The sequence below is a fragment of the Mastomys coucha genome, unplaced genomic scaffold (assembly GCF_008632895.1).
Source record: "Mastomys coucha isolate ucsf_1 unplaced genomic scaffold, UCSF_Mcou_1 pScaffold22, whole genome shotgun sequence".
Lineage (NCBI taxonomy): Eukaryota > Metazoa > Chordata > Mammalia > Rodentia > Muridae > Mastomys > Mastomys coucha.
Genome location: NW_022196905.1, coordinates 145,203,151 through 145,226,098, shown reverse-complemented (window position 1 = coordinate 145,226,098; position 22,948 = coordinate 145,203,151). Strand labels below are relative to the sequence as shown.

Sequence of the window (22,948 nt, the reverse complement as noted above, 5' to 3'; positions counted from 1 at the left end):
TTTCTCTGTGTAGCCCTGGCTGTCCTAGAACTCACTCTGTAGACCAGGCTGGCCTCGAACTCACAAATCTGCCTGCCTCTGCCTCCCAAGTGCTGGGATTAAAGGCATGCACCACCACTGCCTGGCTTCAAATAAATATTTTTAATCTTATTAGGCATAGTGGTACATTAATTCCAACACTCAGAGCAAAGGCAGGTTTAGCTCTATGAATTCAAGGTCTATATAAGAGTTGTGTGTCAGCCAAGGCTTCATAGTGAGACCACCTCTTCAAATAAAAAAATAAAATAAAAAATAAAAGATACAATCAATCACTGTATATAATAGCAAGTATAATTTGAAAAACAAAAAATGTAAAATAAACTAATAAATAACATTAATATGGACATTAGGAAGGATACTGATTAAAAGATAAACACTAATATGGACACTGATTAAAAGAGCAGTCTTTGTGTTTGTATCAATTTTTTTTGTTTGTTTTCTTTTGTTGGTTTTTCGAGACAAGAGTTTCTCTGTATAGCCCTGGCTGTCCTGGAACTTACTCTGTAGACTAGGCTGGCCTCAAACTCAGAGATCCACCAGCCTCTGCCTCCCAAGTGCTGAGAATGTACACCATGCTGGACTAGTGCCTATATTCTTAACAGACCAAGCGAGAAGAGCTTGGAGAGACTGGCTCAGTCAATAAAGTGTTCACCCTGAAAGCTTAAGGACATGAGTTTGAGCTCCAGAACATACAAAAGGAAAGCTCCCATGGTGATCCTAGTGCTGGGGAAGCAGAGATAAGAGGATCCATAAGGGCTCTGGCCAGCAGGCAGCCTAGCTTAAAATGGCAGCCAACCTAGAATGATTATGATTCAAGCCACCAGCAAAATGATTCAAACTTATGTAAATTATTAAATACGAAAATTAATTGACCCAGATTATGTCAGATACAAACATCATACAAATTCTGTGGCTGCTTTTGTTTTTCTTTGTCTCACAAGACAAGTTTTAAAATATCTTTCCCACTACTGATAGATTATATACTAGAAAAGTTGGAGGTCACAATTAACAAAATTGGTTTCTTGTTAGAGCCAAGCTTCCTAAATTGTGGATCCTAAGCACCATTTGGGATCATGTAATTGAATGTAAGATGTGTCAACTCTAGCAGGATTGAAATGTTTCTGAGCACAGAATAACCAAAATCAGATGCATAATGAATATAAAACCCAAGTAAGACCTCACTCATTGTACACAAGTTCAATGCAGCCTACATTCTAAACACGCATCACTGTGTAAGACATGACACAACATGTACCCACTCCACCTCACAGCTGAGTCCCAAGAGGCGTGCTGTGGACAGTGTTGTTTTCACTATTCTTAGAGGATCATGGTGGTTTAGTTACTATTTCCTACCGTCATTCCTCCACATATGAATATCAGATCATCTCTGTACTGTACTGTGCTAACATGTGAGATTTTAAAAACTGCTATTCTGTGTTGCTAACTTGAGTTTCATTAAAAATTTGTTAAGTATGGGGCTAGAGAAATGGCAAGCATGAGGACCTGAGTTTGGATCCCAGTGCTCATGTCAAATCTGAAAGTGGGAATGGTCATCTGTAACCCCAGCACTGGAGGAGCAGAGACAGACAGATCGCTGGAACTAGTCACTGTAATGAAAACAATGAGCTCCAAGATCAAAGAAATATCTATCTCAAAAAAAAAAGACGGCATAAACAAGGAGGACACCCAACACTAACCTCTGACCTACACACACATACACACACACACACACACACACACACACACACACACACAGAAGCATGCAGACATATACAGACTATGACATACACCCAAAAAAAAAAAAATCATCATACTTTGGCTTGTGATTAAGACAGAATTCCAAACAATTTTTAAAACAGTCCTAAGCATGTATCTGCCATACTGTACTATGTATTTTTGTGAAGGCTATTCTCAACATTGATGATTATTAAGTCAAAATATTTATCACTGGAAAATATTGAAATGTTCAATTCTGCAGTATCAAATACTTAGCCAAGGTTTAATTTTATGTAAAAAAAAAAAAAGCAAATCTATTTTGCTAGCATGCAAATTTATTTTTTCTTTGATAAATGATAAAAATGACACGAATGCCAAAAATTGTTTTCAAATAAACTTCTTTATAATTAATAAATATTCAGGGGATTGGCAAGATGGCTCAGTAGTTAAGAGCACTTCCTGCTCTTCCAATTCCCAGCAACCACAAGGTGGCTCACAACCATCCATTAAGGCAGATCCAATGCCTTCATCTGGTGTGCCCAAAGACAGCAACAGTATACTAATATACATAAAATAAATAAATCTTAACCAAAGAATTAATATTCAACTACACTTACATCTATACTCCAGGTTAAATAAGCATTTCTCAAACAAGGTGGGGTTATGAGGAGAAAAAGCTTAATGAAACTGCAATTAAATTAATAAATCAAGAAGACATACCCTATGTTAGTAAATGTAAAAAGCATACAAACCATGGAAAATAATTCTAACTATCATAAAACAAACAAAACATGGGCTGGAACAGCAATTGACAGCAATGAGGCTCAGTTCCCCACACCCACATAGCAGCTCGAGACCATCTGTAACTCCAGTTTCAGGGGACCCAACACCTTCTTCCTATGGTCTCTGTAGGTACCAGCTACACATGTGATGCACACACATACATAAAGTCAAAACATCCATACACAAGAAACAAAATAATTTATTTTTAAATTAGCCAAATACATATAAAATATAACCATTAAAGACAGTCATAGAGTCTTGGGGCTTAAAACATTCATGGTGAAAAGAACTGAAGCAGTTAAAAAATAAATGAGTTAAAATTAAATTAAGAAGCTGTGTAAAAACAGCCAGAAGAATGGACAAATCTCTGAAGTGGATGATTAATAGGGAAGGAAGAAATTAACACTGGGAATAAAGCAAGGGAAATAAGGAAACCCTTGCACCAGAAACCTAAAGAGTATTTAAAGACACAGATTAGCTTTTGATCCTGAACTAAATAGCTACTAAAGGCAGGACTAGAACTTAGTAAAGTTCCAGAGCCCATATATGTAACAACTGTGCTGCTCCTCAAAGGAAAGAATTTCAGGCCAGGCATGCAACACATGCCTTTATTTTATTTTATTTTATTTTATTTTAAGATTTTATTTTTGCCGGGCAGTGGTGACTGCCTTTAATCCCAGCACTTGGGAGGCAGAGGCAGGTGGATTTCTGAGTTCGAGGCCAGCTTGGTCTACAGAGTGAGTTCCAGGACAGCCAGGGCTATACAGAGAAACTCGAAAAACAAACAAAAACAAAAAACAAAAAACAAAAAACAAAAAAAAGAAGATTTTTATATGAGAACACTGTAGCTGTCTTCAGACACACACCATAAGAGTGCGTCAGACCCCATTACAGATGGTTGTAAGCTACCATGTGATTGAACTCAGGACCTCTGAAACAGCAGTCAGTGCTCTTAACTGCTGAGCCATCACTCCAGTCCAACACATGCCTTTAAATCCCAGCACTCAGGAGACAAAAACAAATAGATCTCTGTGAGTTGAATATCAGCCATGTAGACCCTGTCATAGGGTGAAAAAGAAAAGGAAAGAAAATTGTATTTAAAGGGGTCTGGGGGCTGGGGAGGCACACAAGCGAGTGTGTGTGTCAACTTAGTTCAAATGTAGAGTTTACATTAACTAACAATTTAGTACAGCAGTTCTCAACTGGTGGAATGACCCTTTCACTAGAGTCACCTAAGACCAGAAAATACTGATATTTATATTACAATTCATAACAGTAGCAAAATTATAGTTATACAATAGCAACAAAAATAATTTTAGGGTTGGGGTCAATATAGCATGAGGAACTGTACTAAAGGGTAGTAGCATTAGAAAGGTTAAGAACCACTGCTTTAATAATTTAGGCATCCTGTCTCCTCAAATGTATGGAAATAATAAAGTATCACAGGATTATTGTAAGAATTTGGTCATAAATAAAAAGTCTAAGAGTATGGAGACTGGAGAGATGGCTCAGTGGCTAAGAGCACTGGCTGCTCTTCCAGGGGACTAGTGTCCAATTCCCAGCAACTAGATAGCAGCTCATAACTGTCTGTAACTACAGTTCCAGGGGATCCAACACACATGCAGGCAAAACAGCAATATACATAAAAATAAAAAATAATTTACAAAACTCAAGAGTAATCCTTTTTAATGAGTAACAATGGTGCTTCCTATGCATTAAGCATTGTTGGCATACATCCAGACACTACAATAGCTCCCTCTCCAATAAGAAAGTGGTAAGTTGCCGGGCGGTGGTGGCACACGCCTTTAATCCCAGCACTTGGGAGGCAGAGACAGGCGGATTTCTGAGTTCAAGGCCAGCCTGGTCTCCAGAGTGAATTCCAGGACAGCCAGGGCTGCACAGAGAAACCCTGTCTCAAAAAACCAAAAGAAAGTGGTAAGTTGAATGATCCCTAGAAGATGCCTGAAACCACAATATCAGACCATAAACATACACATATATGTATATATGAGCATAAATATATACATATATATTGTATTTTCCTACGTATACATGATTGACTTATCAACCAGACATAATAAATTATCCTTAGCAACTTAGTATTGGTTCTCTTTCATTTCTTACTAAGCCAAACACACACAAGCATATCACCTAAAGGCAGCATAACAAAATGGTCTGCATCGCTGCTCTTGCACTTTGGGTCATCACCAAATGAAATAGGTATTATCTGAACACAGGCCTGTCATGCCAGGAAAGCCTATCTAGTAACTGAGATGCTTACAGAGTGCTAACAGGCCTCAGACACAAGCAAAGATAAGCTGGACAGAGGCTCTCACATAAATGCAAGATTTCAGCATGCTACTGAGAGCAACGCAAATCTAGAATTTATGAAGTACTTCTTAAGTTCTCATTCAGTATTTTTGGGCTGACTGTGGCTGACTACGGGTAACAAAAAGCAAAGTCTTACCTAAGGAAAACTACACCTAAGCACTTTACATAGGTTACTTAATTCTTTTTTTTAAAACAATCACATTTCAGAAAGTCGTATTACTCTAATCATTTCTACAGGCTAGGAAACAGACTATAAGCCATAGATTTGTGTGAGGTCACAACTATGTGGCTAAAGGGTTGTAAAGTGGGAACAACAATGCAGTTGTTTCCCTTTAAGATGTGGGCGGTGGTGGCACACGCCTTTAATCCCAGCACTTGGGAGGCAGAGGCAGAGGCAGGCGGATTTCTGAGTTCGAGGCCAGCCTGGTCTACAGAGTGAGTTCCAGAACAGCCAGGGCTATACAGAGAAACCCTATCTAGGGAAAAAAAAAAAAATGTGGGAACTGATTTTCCTACATCTTGAATTTTGTCTGGTCTCAAGATTTGCCTTGGCCAGCAACAGGTGACACCAAGCAGCTCCAAGTGCAGACTCAAAATGATCTTTCATGTTTCCACTGACTCTTAGAATCTTGTCCCCACTTCCCCTCTATCTTCCAGCAGACAACCAGCCAACCCCACCATCAATGTGACCTTGACCAGGCAGGTCCACCAACCAACCTACTAGGTAACCAAGATACATGAAGAGTTCATCAGCTCAGATGATATTAGACAAATCTAGTTCACATAATTAAATCCACCTATCTGATCTACAGATTCACGCATAGTAAGGCATTCATCACTGTTGTTTAGTAAATAGTATTTTATTATGTTAATGCCAAGTATTTCCAGAAAACCCACACTCACTATTTCAAAAACAACTACTATTTGGAAACTACATTTATTGGGAAAGGTGGAGTGTGCAGATATATAGCCTGACCCCTTACATAACCTCCCAATCGCTACTTCATATACCATCCAGAGCCAAAGCACCTGCAACACTGGCATAGATGCTATAATAATAGTTTCCTTTTTGAAAGAGTGAATATCTTATCAGCAGCATTTAACATTAATTTAAAATTAATTTATAAAAACTCCTAATGTAATTGTCTGCCTTAGGCAAACAAACCTCCCCATCCCCCTCCAAAAAAAAAAAATATATCACGTCTACCAGATTTATCTAGAATAAGAACTCATGTGCTAACAGCTATACCTGTGCACTAAATTTATCCTGTACTTTCCAAGTGTAGTAACAATGTAAGCTAAACATTGTTAGGTACATTTAATTTGAGAACAGTGAAGTATAAGAATATTAGTTTGTGTGTGTTAGTCCACTTGTGTTGTTTATTTATTCCAGGCATTTACCTACCACCATTCCAGGTTTTCATTCTCAATCTAACTGCCAGCTTTGCTTCGTAAGCCACTGATACATATGATTTACATCATCTATCAGCCTGTGTGTGTGTGTGTATACACATATATACCTTGTGTGCTCACATATATCTCCTCACACAACAAAGGGTAAGCACTTCCAAATAAAACCAACCCTTCAATTAACCATTTCTTCCTCAAGGAGATCACTCCAGTAAACCATACATTTCTCTCTTCATCATTTATTTTCCTTTATTGGTTTATTTCTATCCATATATAGATGTTATAATTTCTTTCATCTTTTTTTCTTCCTATTCTCACAACTTAAGACTTCTGTTAACCCAGATCCTAGTCACAGCTGGGGTTACAGCTCAATGGTAACTCTTGCCTAGCATCCCTGAAACACAAGGTGGGATGGGGGAGAGGGTTCAGGAGGGCACTCTCTTGGCTCCTAAGGAAGGGATGCTGCAATAGTGTCACTAAACTGTAAACTGAGACTGCCACCCCACCACCTGGTCTTTATGTCATGAATCAACCAACTACCTAGAGTGACTGGCTTGCTATTGTACAAGAAGACTGAGAGAAGGAATGTCTGGAATGCACAAGCCCCTCTAGGATGCATTTACAATTTCCATGTACTACAATTAAAGTCAATGAAACAGTCCAGAAGAACTTCTAACTGCACAGACCCTTAAAGAATGAATTTGGGTCACCTTACCAAACAAGAAACCACAAACAGCTAGAATACCTGCCAAAGACAGGGGTTGTGGAATGACAGTGGAAGACAGTAATTATAGATAACCATAACTATATAACTAGCTGCAGAAATAACTGAGTATTTCTGCTTTATTTTAATACGTAAGTATTATATAGTAAACAAATTACAGTTTTATCTCCCTTCCCACATCCACCTATTAACTGTATCTCATGCTACAATATTCAGGTTACAAAACAATGAGTATTAATTGTGACTTATGTAAAGAGAAACTATTTCAAAAATGGAGAAAATGACTATATCCGCTTTGAAGTTTGTCTGCTATCTGAAGAACAAAAGTTGTACAATGCATAGTAAAGGTGTGATTAACAGGGATGGACTATGAAGGCAATATCAATGTCTTTAGATTGCAACTGTTTTTCTCCAAATTCTTTTCTCTGCATGGCTATAAACTACAGATGGCCTCCAAGAAATTCCTAAGACAGAAAGTGAGGAAGTAGCTGTGCTTATATTCATAAAATAACGGTTATCTGTCACCAACTAGGCCTCGGATTCACCTGGCTCACCTTCACGGGATGGGGGTAGTAACGGGGCCCAAAGCTCTTCTAGCTCCTGTCAGATTTCCTCTGACTCCCTCAAACAATACTGAGAAGTCTATGATCACCTTCAAAGCAAAGTATGCTCTGCCTATTACAGGTTGCCCACACCGTCCAAATCTCAAGCTACAGGTTTGGGCTAATCCCTTAACCCATTTCCATGATTTCCAAGTCCACCTTGCAGGTTTGTTTTTCTCTCCAGCTTCACATCTACCATTCTTTCCAAAATGCCAATCCTACAGACCTCAAGGCACCAGCAGACTGAGGAGAGAACTCCTGTATCTTAAAAACAAAAACAAACAAATAAATAAATAAACCACTCAACAAAACAATTTCCTTCTCTGATCAAACTCAAATTGACAGAAAAAAGAATATAGGTATGATTAGACTACATTATATACCAAGAGCTGACTATCTCCACTTGCTACTCATGAGCATATAACCTAATTAAACAAAAAACCACACGTTATGGTCATGCTCTCCTCATTGCCTTTTAATCAGTAAAACCACCTGAATATTTGAGTTTAAAGACAAATAAACAAACAAACAAAACACTTGCAAAGTTATTTATTTCATAGAAGAACAAACTCCAATTTTTAAATGTACCTTCTACATAGTGAGATGTGTATGATCAAAGTTTAAACTATAGAACACTGTGGAATACACACATACATACACACAGAGACACACACACACAAACTATCTATCTTCTTTTGAAAATAGTTATAACTATGCCTAATGGCTAACCTGTTTTGAATTTGTGGTATTGTATTTTAATATGGGTATACGGAAATCCTGGGATGCTTATTAGGTTTCACTACGTGTCTTAATAAATCCTCGGAACCCATGGGCTGGGGAAAAAAAAAAAACTCCTATGAGTTGCCCTCTGATCCCCCACATATATGCTTAACTTCATGTGTGCACATGCACACAAAAAAATTGGTAAATAAATGTTAAAAGGTTTTAATATACTTTTTATCAATTGATTTACTTCAAAACAATGAAGTAATCACTGTCCACAATCTAAAAGAATTAAAAATTGTCAAACTTTATAAAGTATGTATTTTGATGATACAAGTCTCACTTATATCTGTCCCAACACTACAAAACAATAAATCTATTAAAAGCATGTACCAGCCGGGCGGTGGTGGCGGATTTCTGAGTTGGAGGCCAGCCTGGTCTACAGAGTGTGTTCCAGGACAGCCAGGGCTATACAGAGAAACCCTCTCTCCAAAATCCAAAAAAAAAAAAAGAAAGAAAGAAAATAGCAAAGGGGAAGAAGATAGAAAGTATCCATGAACAAGGCTAGGCAGAGAGCTCAGTGGTAGAGTTCTTTGCCTAGCATGGCAAGGAAAGGCCAAAGTTAGCTCCCCAAGGACTCAGAACCATGAGGATACAGTCAAACTAAATTACTTAGGTCTGCAATCAATGGAAAAACGGAAGATCTTTCAACTCTTAACCCAGGAGTATGAAACTGCAGCAGTGCAACCTGCTAGCAAACAAGCAAAGAAAAATCTCAGACATTTCTAATTAATAGTACTGGCTGTCCTTGGAATGACGACTGAAAACCAATACACAAGACATGCTCTCTTTTATAAAATGTCATCGATAATAACAGCATTCTTTTTTTTTAAAAGATTTATTTTTATTTATTTTATGTGTATGAGCATACTGCAACTGTACAGATGGCAGTGAGCTATCATGTGTGTGGCTGCTGGGAATTGAACTCAGGACCTCTGCCGGCCCCTTTCGTTCCGGCGTAATTCACTGTAGCTGTCTTCAGACGTACCAGAAGAGGGCGTCAGATCTCATTAAGGGTGGTTGTGAGCCACCATGTGGTTGCTGGGATCCGAACTCAGGACCTTCGGAAGAGCAGTCAGTGCTCTTACCCACTGAGCCATCTCACCAGCCCCAATAACAGCATTCTTGCTACACAAACCAATGCTGGTACTATGTGTACCGTGGCTACAAATTACCAGGAGTCAGGAATTACTAGGTACCACAGAAGAGGCTGACAACCTAATTCAGTGTTTTTAACTAAGGGGTCAGTTATACCTGTATAGATTTATCAAGATAACCACAATCAGAGTACCCAGAGACTTACTACTGACAAACTTACTTTAAAATGTATGTAGAAGGGGGCTGGAAAGATGGCTCAGAAGTTAAGAACACTGACTACTTTTCTAGAGGTCCTGAGTTCAATTCCCAGCAATCACATGGTGGTTCACAACCATCTGTAATGGGATCTGATGCCCTCTTCTGGTGTGTCTGAAGATAGCTACTGTGTATTCACATATGTATAAAATAAATAAATGAAATCTTCTTTAAAAAATTATCTGGAAAATTAGAATGGGAATAAAAATAAATGTTAAAAAGAATTCATGTTATATAAATAATTTTATTTATGTAGTGTATATGTTGGGGGGAGGGAGAGAGGAGGAGAGAGTAAGGAAAGCAAGAGGGAGGGAAAGAAGAAGGGAGGAAGCAAGCTCACAGGCATGTGGGTGCCTAGGGAGCAAGTAGTCGCTGAAGGGGTCATCATTGGATCCTCTGCATCTGGAGTCACAGGAAGTTGTGAGCCATCAGAGAGGAGTGCTGGGAACAAAACACCAAGTCTCTAAAAGAGCAATAAGCAACTTTAACTGCTGGGTCATTTCTCCACCCTCAGGCAATTTTAAAGCTTTTAATGCTCACTATAATCAGACATAGGGGTACATGTCTTTAGTCCTATTAACTGGGAGGTAAAGACAGGAGTATCTCTGAACTTGAGGCTAGCCTAGTCCACATAGCAAATTACAAGCTTGCCAGGGCTACAAGAAAAAACAAAACAAACCTATATAATGCCACAGTAATAAAGATAGTCTGATTCCTTCATAGAATAGACAGATGAATAAATAAATAGAGGCCAAAAAGATTCACATATAACATTCAAATGATTTAGGGGAAGGATACAAAGGCAACTGACTCAGTTCAAGAAAGCTAATAATGGTGCCAGAATGAAGAAGCCTTTTTTTCATGAATCTTTAACTATTTCACAACACACACACACACACACACACACGCACAGACATTCATTTATTTTGAAATGGATCAAATCTCTGTTAAGAACTACTACTACATTTCGGATCTTGAATGTTGCCTAAAGTCCCCAAGTGGTAGTGGAAGCTTTAAAAGGTGCTGCCTACTGGGAGGTCTTCAGGTTACTGGGGTAGTCCCTCAAAAGCGGGCTTCTCCAAAAAGCTCCTTCCCATGCCCTCACTTTCTAGCCACAGCACATCACAATTGCTATCTAGTACTCTCTCCAGAGGATCAACAACAATAGCTACTACCAGATCACAGAATGGAACAGATATAGATGGCAACAGAAGAAAGAAAAAGTAATACAACATCAGCTCACACATTCATTAATAATTATTTTGTTTCCTTCTTGAGGTGTAATTAAATGCAATTTAATTTTTTACTGCCTAGTTATCTCACTTATTTGGTATAGTAAAGGAAACCTGATGAACACAGCTAAGAATCTTCTACACAAAATAAGCACCAAAAAATATTTTCACGGTTTGTGGGTAGGTAAAGGATTATTAGAACTCAAAACCATAGCACAGATTGACTAAAGCTCAACACCTAAAACCTTCAGCTCATCAAAATCTATGTGAAGAACAAGATATGTTTCAAAATGGGAGAAAGTCAATGATCTAGCAAAGAATTCATATCCAGAATGTATTAAGGAAGGGCTGGGGACCTTGCTCATTTGGCAAAATGCTTGTCTCTGATGTATGAAGCCATGGGTTTGATTCCCATCACCAAAAAAATCCTACAAGTCAACAATAAAAAGATAATCAGGAGTCAGCAAAATAGTTTGGTACCCAAAACCTCACATGGTAGAGAGAGCCAACCCCTGCCAAGCAGAGCAGTCCTCTGACCTCACATGCAGTTTGCCATACATATACATATAATAAATACTATTTTTAAACATTTTAAGACAGCTATTTTTAAGTTTTATGTATATGAGTACTTATTTTATGTAGATGAGTACTTATTTTATATATATGAGTACACTATCTTTATGAACACCAGAAGAGACCATCAGATCCCATTACAATGGTTATGAGCCAACAGTGGTTGCTGGGAACTGAACTCAAGACCTCTGGACCACTGAGCCATCTCTCCAGACCCAAGACAGCAATTTTTTTTTTTTTAAGTGTAGAATAGAGTTTATTCAGGGCATGGGGAAGGGAGTTAAGAGGGTAGCAGAGGCAGAGAGAGGCAAAGAGAAGGAGAGAGGAGAGAAGTCGCCTGCCACAGTCAGGTGGAAAGAGGAGGGAAGGGAATGGGAAGAGAGGGGGCAAGAGGACAAGAGGCAAGAGAGAGCGTAAGAGTGGAAGATAGCGACAGCAATTTTTTTAACAGCAAAAAATTTGAAGAAAAAAGTTGTACCAGAGGATAGGTATGGTAGCATGTAATTTTAATCCCAGCACTTGGGAGGCAGGATAAACTTTGAGTTCAGAGGCCAGTCTAATCTACATTTTGAGTTCTAGGGCAGTCAGAGTTACAAAGTGAGACACTGCCTCAAAAAAAAAGAAAAGAAATGAAATGAAAAAAGGAAAGAAGGAAAGAAAAGAAAAGGGAAAAGGAAAAAAGGGAAAAGAAATTCTACCAAGACAAAAACAGTCAATAACGGCCGGGCGGTGGTGGCGCACGCCTTTAATCCCAGCACTTGGGAGGCAGAGGCAGGTGGATTTCTGAGTTCGAGGCCAGCCTGGTCTACAGGGTGAGTTCCAGGACAGCCAGGACTACACAGAGAAACCCTGTCTCGAAAAACAACAACAACAAAAAACAGTCAATAAGTACATGAAAGGGTATCAGTATCATTACCAATATCAGCATCAAAGCTATCCAAGCTGTGTGACAGAGATACACAACAATCATCCCAGGATTTCAGAGACAGAGGCAGGAGCACTGGGTAGAATTAGAGGCCAGTCCAGTCTAAGTATCAAGTTCTAAGCCAACCTAGGAATACATAGGAAAACTAGATAATAATAGTAATAGCAACAACAACAATAAATAGAAAGTAAAAGAAAAATAGTAAGTGTGGGAGTTTCCACTGACACAAGTAAGAAGAAGAGTTAGGTACCTTGTCTGTGAACAACGTGATAGCGGGAGTAAAACTGCAAACATGGAGGCCAACAAGACAACAAAGGCAAGGGAAAGTAGGCAGGCAACCTCTTACTTTTGGTGGACTTAGTGGTGACGCATGACTTTAATCCCAGCGCTTGGGAGGCACAGGCAGGCGGATTTCTGAGTTTGAAGCCAGCCTGGTCCTGGTCTACAGAGTGAGTTCCAGGACAGCCAGGGCTATACAGAGAAACCCTGTCTCAAAAAACCAAAGGGGGTGGGAGGCAGAATACTTTTGGAAGTATTCAAAGAGACAGGGGAAAGGTTTCAAATATTCTAAAGGGCGGGGAGGAGAGAGAGAAAGAGAAAGAGAGAGAAATGAAAAATAGACACAGCTCAGAAAAAATAAAAATGGCTCACGCACAGGAAATAATGCTCAGGTTCATGCACTAGAAACATGTAAATTAAAATAGAAGAGATACTATTTTTCACCTATCAGATTGACAAAGTTTCTAATTGGTTTGTTACATACTTACATATATATATATATATATATATATATATATATATACTTTTATATATGACAATGTTACATAGAAGCAAGTATTTTCACATATACAACAATGCTACAAAGTCTATGATGTACAAAATGACACCATGTAAATTCTATCTGCTATATTCTGGCACAGCAATTCCACGGCTAGGAACTTGCACCACAAACAAATCTTCACATGGACAAAATAATAGCAATTGTATAACAGTAAAAACTGGAAACAATCAATAAGCTAGTGCAACTATGGTATAAAAATGTCTTACAACAGTAAAAGCTAGAAACAATCAATAAGCTAGTGAAACTGTGGTATAACAATAAACACTGTAGTTGTCCACAGAGGGGGGTAGAAGTACTTTATATACAAGTAAGAGAAAATCTCCAGGGTATATTTTCCAATGTAAAAAATAAAAGGTAGAGAAGTTAAGTTTCCAGTATTAGTGTAAATGAGGGAAGACTGAGGTGGGATGTGTCTGTATGCAGTTGTATTAATTAAAAGGTCACTTACAGAGGCCGGGAGATCATTAACCTCTGATGGGAGAGATGGAAGAAATGGCGGGATTAGGATGATACTCCAGATTCTGAAATGAGTGTAAAAGCAGTACAAGAGATGCTGGAGTTGGGCGGTGGTGGCACACGCCTTTAATCCCAGCACCTGGGAGGCAGAGGCAGGTGGATTTCTGAGTTCGAGGCCAGCCTAGTCTACAGAGTGAGTTCCAGGACAGCCAGGCTACACAGAGAAACCCTGTCTTGGAAAACCAAAAAAAAAAAAAAAAAAAAGAGATGCTGGAGAGTCTGTTATTAACTTGAAGCAAACATGGGGTAAACGTTGGAGAAGAAGAGAATGAAGTTTGGACATGTTAGACTAGAAGCAGCACACTTACAAAGCTAGAAAAAGTATACTAGAGAAAGGAAATTCAGAAAAAGGAAACTGTATACTTCCAGTAGGCAAAGTCATATGGTATGTGAATTATACCTCAGGAAAACTATTTTTTTTTAATGTGTTTAAAATGGATGCAATTAATGGGAGGAGAGGCAGACAAAGGAAAACATGTATAAGAACCAATTTACTTAGGAATTACTTATCCTATAAAGTCAACTAACCTGGGGTAAAAACAAACCTCAAGAAAATAAACTAGAAAGGCAAGTTACTCAGTCACAAGACTACATACAAGTTAATATCCTCTTCTTAAAGACATCAAACACTTGATTATTTAAAACACTTTCCCAAGTTCACAGTAGACTAGAAATATCCAAGTGTAGTTGAGGCTACCAGAGGCAACCATTTAACAGCAACATAAAGGGGAAATATGACCACTGTCTTCAAATGGCCATCACTGGGGACAAAAGGCCCAGCTCTACAGCACCTGACTGACACCTGGCCAAATGTTCCTCTCTGACAATAGTATATTTCATGACTCCTACACAGAATAACAAATGTTCAGATTCCTAGTTGGTTATGCCTTCCTGGAGCTGAATATACCTTCCATACTCTGCCCTGTTTTATGATGATCTAACAGCCTCTTTTGTCCTACTTAAATATATTTATTACAGGACTATCTTTTATCTTTCTATCTCCAGCCAGAACTGAGAGCAAATTTTCTCAAATAAAACATGTAAACACCCATTCAACTATCATTGCACTTTGTCTTCTGCAAAGTGATGTAGTCAGACACTTTATCACCAAGTGTCACTTGCAAATAAGTTTGGCTGCTTGAAACAGGGCATCCTCAAAAAGCCAATAAAAAACAAACAAACAAACAAACAAACAAAAACAAAAAACAAAAAGAAAAGTAACAGGGCATCATACATACCTCATAGCAGATTCAAAGTCCCAATCTTCTTGCTTCAGCACACCACAATCGGCAAGTGCTAGTATTTACAGATATGCATTGTCATGCTTGCCACCCCACAAAAATAAGCATGTTTTATTGTGTCCTTAACATATTTGTCCCTAATCTAAACAAAACATTGTCCTAGCTTATCCCAAATACTAATGACATGAGAAGTGACAGAAAATAATGCCTGGGGCAGGAGACATGGCTCAGAGGTTAAAAGCAGTGACTGCTCTCCAAGAGATCCTGAGTTCAATTCCCAGCAACCACATGGTGGTTCACAATCATCTATAATGGGATCTGATGCCCTCTTCTGGTGTGTCTAAAGACACAGACAGTGTACTCATGTAAATAAAATAAATAAATCTTTAAGAAAGAAAGGAAGAAAGAAAGGAAGAAAGAAACAGACAGACAGAAAGAAAGAAAGAGAGGAAGAGAGAAGGAGAGAAAAGGAAGAAAAGGAAATGCCTGAAGCTTTGGAACATCTTTGTAATAGAAGACAAGATGTTCCAAAACCATACTGTGGTGATGGTTATATGGATCTGTAAATATATGGGAAAACAATTATCTGTATACTTCCAATAGGCAAAACCATATGGTATGTGAATTATAGCTCAGTAAAACTATTTTTTAATAGGAGTTATCTAACAGATAACTACTAAACTTACAGATTTTTACAAAACTGAAGGTTTTTCTTTCTTCAAAACTAGGTGATTTATACATGGCTAGTTAGTAACAGGAAAGTCTAGCTGTCCTGATTTTAAATTAAATTAATAATAGTCAAGCTCTTGGTATCATCCTTAGACAGAACTCCAATCATTAAGCAACTTATCAAACACTTAAATGTACTATGGATGTTCAGTCTTCTTATTTGTTTTGGATTTTTCCAAGACAGGGTTTCTCTGTGTAGCCCTAGCTGTCCTGGAACTCACTCTGTAGACCAGGCTGGCCTCGAACTCAGAAATCCGCCTGCCTCTGCTTCTTGAGTGATGGGACTAAAGGTGTACACCCACTAAACCTAGCTGGATGTTCTGTCTGAAATGCTAGAATAACTGACCTAATTATGAAACATCATCAAGCTGGGGAAGAAAAGTCAAAAGAAAGGTGCTGAAAGTAAAGCGAGAGAAAGCACCCAAAGCTACGGCGTAAGATTATGAAGCACTACTGCTGTTTGTGTGCTATAATCTAAGTTGTGGGGCATGCCTATTTCAGCTACCTCAGTGGTGAATACAAGCCCACTAGGCCAATTCTGCCCAGACAGGACTGTCTCAACTTTAGCACAATTAATATTTTTAGGCTAGGTAACCTTTTGTGTTAAAAGGATGCTCTCCATATAAGCACCAAATGTTTAACTGACTCCATGTCTGGCCTCTACCCACTAGGGTCAAATCCATCCTGTCCCCTATTTGTAGTAACTAAATTCAGACACTAAAAAGTATCTTGAGGATAGAAGGAACTGGGAGTCCAAAATCATCCCTTTGAAAATCAACTGCCTAGACTAGGAGTAAACATGGCAAATGGACCAGCATTGGATGGTGGTGAGTGTGTATACACACTCGCACACTCGAGTGTGTGTACGCACGAGAAAAATAGAATGAGGGGTGTTTTATACCAATCATCTCCTAAGCCAAAAAACAAAAGAGAAAAAAAAACCAAGTTTTATAAGTGAAGCTGGGGCTATCAAGATGGCTTGATAGCCGGGCAGTAGTGGCGCACGACTTTAATCCCAGCACTTGGGAGGCAGAAAGAGACAGGTGGATTTCTGAGTTTAAGGCCAGCCTGGTCTACAGAGTGAGTTCCAGGACAGCCAGGGCTATACAGAGAAACACTGTCTCGAAAATACAAAAAAAAAAAAAAAAAAAAAAAACAAAAAACTGAAGGACACCAAGAAAAAAACTGCTACCTTGACTGGTTTGAAGGAAACTGAAGGAAACTGAAGTTCCTTTTTCAGAAGAGCTAAGCCCTCAAGGCTGGAGAAACAAGGTCTACATTGTCACTAATGCCAGGGCAGAGTAATCAATCAAATAACAATATGACCTTTAATCCCAGCACTTGGGAAGCAGAAGCAGGCAGATTTCTGAGTACGATGCCAGCTTGGTCTACAGAGTGAGATGCAGGATAGCCAGGGCTACACAGAGAAACCCTGTCTCAAAAAAAACCAATAAATAAATAAATAAATAAATAAAAATCAAATGGCAATATAAATAAAAATGTAACAACAAACAACACTTGAAGGTTGGAAGGGTAAGCAATAGGCCAGTAGAAAGCAGAGTTAACTCCTCACAAAATTCATCTATCCTTACTCCCAGATCTCCAACCCTTCCTACTGGTTCTGCTTCTCTGGGCTTTCAATACCCTCAGTTGCTCAAAGCCTAGCACACACAGCCTTTTCTTTCAGACCCAATCCCCCTCAAAGTGCTATCACCTCCAAATCATATTCCTCTTCAAAAGTTCAGTCTCACCTTTCCTTCTCAGATACCTTAGCTCCTAGTTAAGGGGAGGGGTTCAGCAAGAAATTAAAGTTCTGCAAATGGACTGCAGTGCCTTCCCAATGATGCACACACAGACAAAGGTCTGTACTCTCAGAAAAGCAAGCGTAAAGTAAGACAAGCATGGCACATTAAATTGGAAACAACATAAGGTTTAGCAAACGCCAATGATGTCTAGTCCCCCTGCAGACTACTATTGCTTAACTATGACTGGCACCTACAATAAAATACTCTTTTTAAATTCTGTTGATATCTATGGGGCAGTATGAAAAAAACTCTTTAACTTGAAAAGGGAAAGTTTCTTTTCCTTTTTTTTAGTCTTTTCTCTTTTTTTCTTTCTTTTTTGTTCTTTTTGTTGTTGTTGATAATTATAGTGGTGGTTTCTCAAGACAGGGTTTCTCGGGGCTGGTGAGATGGCTCAGTGGGTAAGAGCACTGACTGTGCTTCCAAAGGTCATGAGTTCAAATCCCAGCAACCACGTGATGGTTCGCAACCACCCATAATGAAATCTGATACCCTCTTCTGTGTACTCATTTATAATAATAAATAAATCTTAAAAAAAAAAAAAAGACAGGGTTTCTCTGTATAGCCCTGGCTGCCCTGGAACTCTGTATTCCAGGCTGGCCTCAAACTCAGAGATCCTCCTGCCTCTGCTTCACAAGTGCTGGGATTAAAGGCATGCACCACCACCACCTGGCAAGTTTCTTAAAGTTTCTTAAAGAATAAATAAAATAAATAACAACAACAACAAAAAAAACACAGTATGATAATACTGTTCCTAGAAATATTTTTAAAGTAAATATCCTAGCATTTGTTAGCAGTAGGTTACTGGAATTTTACTTTTCATTTTCAGTTTTCTGTACCACTAGAAAAATTTGGTTTTTCATATATGTACATTTTTTCATGTACAACTTTTTAGCTTAAAATATACAATTCTTTTTTATTGCATCTATTTATTTATTTATTTATTTATTTATTTTGTGTGTGTGTGCAAAAACATGCATGTGGCAATCAGAGGATACCTTGCCAGAGCTGGTTTTTCCTACATTTGTCCCAGACACAGATCTCAGGTTGTCAAACTACAAGCGTCATTACCCACTAAGCCATCTCACCAACTCCAACCTGCATCATCAACCAGTCTCATGATTGAGGCTAACTAAAACTGTCTGAAAGAATCTCAGTAAGAGACATACTTCAGAATACAGACTTTCCTCTTCAGTTTTCCTAAAGTCACCTCTGCAACAAAATAAGAGGGAGGTGGGGGGAGACAGACACCTACAACTCTCCTTTTCTCTCAGGGCTCTAAGTACTATCTATACGACAGCTGTCTGTAACGTGGTGGTCATTACCTGTTGGGTACCTACTCTTAGCCTATTTCACTCTCCTTCAGGAACCTTGCCCTATCCATGAAGGCCTGCAGGGATGCTCTCTGCCCAGCCTTCATAACTTCAGTATAAGGTCTCCAACCATCACTCCCTACTGCCACAGGTCAGGTCTCATTCTGTTTGCTGTATCATCCTTAGAATGTAATGTGCACAGAGTTGGTATTTATACATTTTCAATGAATCAGTTCACAGCATTCTCTTCAAAGGGGGGTGCAGCAGAGCATACGAGCACTTTTAGACCTAAAAGATGTCCCAAAATGCCTTACTACTTTGCTCAGTGTATCCTCCACACTCCTGACTTTTTCAGTTTTATGAAACTCAACCAAGACAGCTACTTACTATTCATGTTTAATCATTAAAGTGCAATAACTATTAGAGATATTTTTAAATATCTCAGATTGATGGTTTTAAAGCACTAACTTTTTATGCACTGAGTTTTATCACCTTAATTTTCTCATGGCACATAACAATCTGCCAGTAAAGACAGTAACTCTCAATGCTGCAAGCTTATTAATTTTGAACTCATTAGTGAGAATGGATTATAAAGTACTTTTCAAGTACTGAAGAAAATGTTGAAAATCAGGTGGTTCATGAAAGAACAATGAGAAGAAGATAGGGCTATCTCTCCAAGGTGTCAGAACGGCAAATCACTCTATAGCTTTTAAGTAAACTTAGAAAACAGCAGAGTATGCTGGCTCACACCAGTTATCCTAGCACTCAGGAAGCTGAGACAAAAGGGCTGCTGAATTTGAGGCCAGCCAGGACTAATAGAGTGAAACAGTGTCTCAAAAAACCAAAGGCTAATATTCTTGGGAAAATTACTCATTTTATTTTTAAACTAAATTATTTCTGTAATCCTTATATACTAAGCAGAACTACACAGCAAATAAAATTTGAGTTATAAGTAGCAGTGACAAATGACTTGTGTAGTGAGCTGAGTTTCAAAGTAAATAATGTTCTCATATATACATTAACAAAACAAGCTCAATACTAACTTTTCCAAATCACTTTGGCTTACAAGTTTAAAACCTCTTGTTGGTCACATGGATGGATGGATGGATGGATGGATGGATGGATGGAGGATGTCTAACAGTGTCAATAAAAGAGCAAGCAGCTCTTAGAGACAGAGGCTCCAAGAGGTTGGTTAGCCTCTGAAAGAAGTTAGGTGAACAGAATCCTGGACAGCAGTTGTTAAAGCCAGAGCCTAAAACAGTCAGCTGACTTTGAAGCTGAGATGAGAGGGAAGTAGGACAGGATGGAGACTAACATGTTGAATCCCAATGACTTCAATTATAGGGAAGTCCTAAACAAGGCAACACAGACCACCACAACACTTCTCAGCTTCTCATTCGCCCACTTGAATAAGACTGTAACCCTCCAGGGCCATTTCATCTAAACCTAACTTCTCATCTGTAAGAGGGCTAGCAACAATCCTCAAGTTCCTCTGTTGTTTCCTAACACCTGCAAAGGAAACATAAATTTCCACTTTTACAGCATTACATGTCACCTAAGAATCCGTAAACCAGAGTGAACTAGATCTTCTATTAATGCTAAGCAAATGTGATCCAAGAAGTAGCATGCTGGGAGCCAAAGGACAATCTCCAAATATGCTAAGGGGAATAAGAAAAACGCACCCCCCAAATTATTCCCTTCCTCCCAAAGTTTAGCTCTTCCACCACTTCTCTGTTCACCTGAGCAAGACCAGAAGGTGTCATTACTGTTAAAGCCTGGTCCTTGGAATGCTGTTCTTTGTTAAACAAAGCTATAGAACAACCTCAGGATAAACTAAAATTTAAATAATGATCATCAAACAGCTAGAACCCTGGTACAAACAAACCGAGTACAAATCATCTTATGACAAGTCATCATCACCATAAGACCTCTTCTGAGGAGAAAGGGAGAGGGAACCAAAGCCAGGGGATTGAAGGCAATTGGAAGCATTAACAAAAGCTGCAGGAAAAGCAAAACTAAACGGGAGCAGTGGTGGCGCATGCCTTTAATCCCAGCACTTGGGAGGCAGAGGCAGAGGCAGGCGGATTTCTGAGTTCGAGGCCAGCCTGGTCTACAGAGTGAGTTCCAGGACAGCCAGGGCTACACAGAGAAACCCTTTCTCAAAAAACAAAAACAAAAACAAAAACAAAACAAAACTTCAACCAAAAAGACAAAGTTCTTTTAGAAAGGAAAAGAAAAAGGCAAAAAGACTAGCATTACTTTCTCATCCGACACTTCAAACAGAACCCAACTAAGAGGAAAACATCTGTGCTATAAGGAAAGAGAGTTACTACTTTAGTAGAAAAAGTTTAAAACACATCTTTTCTATATATGTATTTGTAAATTTACATCATATGCAAATATGAGTTCAAAGAAATAACGTTTTGATTCAAGATGGTTTTTATGAGCTGGGTGTGGCGATGTAATCCTAGCACGTCAGGCCAGGAAGAGCGCCAGTTCCAGGCTAATCTGGGCTACCATAGGGTTCTACTCCCCCTAGGCCCCCACCCCAAAAGAGTGTTTAATATTTAAATTTTGAGAATAAATTTATTAGTCTTATGTGCCATGTAACTTTTTACCTCCAAATTCGCCGCTAGAAAATCAGTTAGATTTTATACTGTCATCATGAAATGGAAGATTAACTGTTCCACAGTGGCCTGCCATACCTCCCAAGTGTTCATTTTACTGTCCCCCAAACACTAGCATCTAACATGCCTATTGCATAGCCAAGAGTCGGCCTCTGAAACTCGCGCTTGTGCCAATTTACTTAACTTTTACGAAAGTTAACACTGAAAATACCCACTCCTGGAACTCTTTACATCTGCTGAGAACAATGCTTAAATTGCCATTCACCATTTCAGTCATAACTTTGCTACAGCCCACCTCCTACACCTCATACACCTGGCTTTTAAAGGTTATTCCTTGAAGTACACAGGCCTCCCCAACCCTCTCAGAACCTCAGACCAGCCTTCAAAATGAAACAATACATCCAAAGCTTCAACAAGTATTCAACAGAGAGACCGCTCCTTGGAGCGATTACGGCCACCCATCAGTCCCTGACACAAGTATCAGAGAGCAGCGTTCTTTGAAATCAAAAAGAGGGGGTGGGAGACTTTTCATTCTTGGTAAGGTTCCTGAGGATGGAGTTGAGTGAACCACTCTTCTTTCAAACCCCTCTGGAGCTCCTACCGGAATAGCATGCAGCGCTGAAGAGCAGGTGCTTAATTTCGGGGTTCAGTCCACCCTGCAAACACCTGTCGGCTGCATGCTACATGCCTGCTCCTACGTGCAAACGTCGGTCTTCAATGTACAGAGCAAAAACCGAAACAAAACAAAAAGCAGACCCACAGCCGCCGCCGCCGCCGCCGCCGCCGCCAGGGCTTCTCCCGGACCGCAAACTTTTAGAGTGTCAGTGGAATAACGGTGCAGGGGCGGGCGAGCCCGCACCGCACGCTGTCCGCACCGCCACTGGGCTGCACCCGCGGTCGCCGGAGGACTCTCTCGGCCGGCTCGCGGCTCTTCCCCGACTCCGGAGCAGCGCGGCGAGCGCGCCTCCCCTCGCACCGGGCCCTCGGGGAGCCGGAAGGGGGAAGCCGCGCGGGGGGCTTCTCGCCAGGAGGCGGAGGAGGGGGAGGGGCGCGGCCGCGGCCCCCGCAAAGGTCACTCCCGGCCGGCGCGAGCGGCGGCCCGCGGCCTCCCCGCCCCCGGCCCCACCGCAGCCCCGCGAGGACACCGGGACACGCGAGGCTCGGCGGGCGACGGCTCCACGCGCGCACACCCCGCTGGAAAATGGAGCGTGGGGCGCTGAAGCGAGGGAGAGGCGCTCCCTTTCCGTTACCCGAGTCGCTCCTACCTCCGGCCGCCCGGCTCCTACACTCCTTGCGCTCCGCCGATCTCGGGGACCCGCCGCCCTCGCCGCCCTCGCCGCCCTCGCCGCCGCCGCCGCCGCCGCCGCCGCCGCATCCAATCGCCTCCTCCCCCCCCTCCCCTTCCGCA

The 22,948-nt window shown here is 40.1% G+C and overlaps 1 protein-coding gene across 5 annotated transcripts in view; it reads right to left on the bottom strand.

Moving 5' to 3' along the window:
• Positions 1-22,948, bottom strand: part of Pds5b (PDS5 cohesin associated factor B) — a 138,889-nt gene extending 115,941 nt beyond the window's left edge. For 2 of the 5 annotated variants that reach the window (XR_004109703.1, XM_031338846.1), the window contains exon 1: positions 22,806-22,931. The gene's annotated coding sequence lies outside the window, so the exon portion shown is untranslated. Of the gene's footprint in view, positions 1-22,805 lie in introns of all 5 variants that reach the window. The other 3 variants (XM_031338845.1, XM_031338847.1, XM_031338843.1) reach the window with 2 other exon arrangements.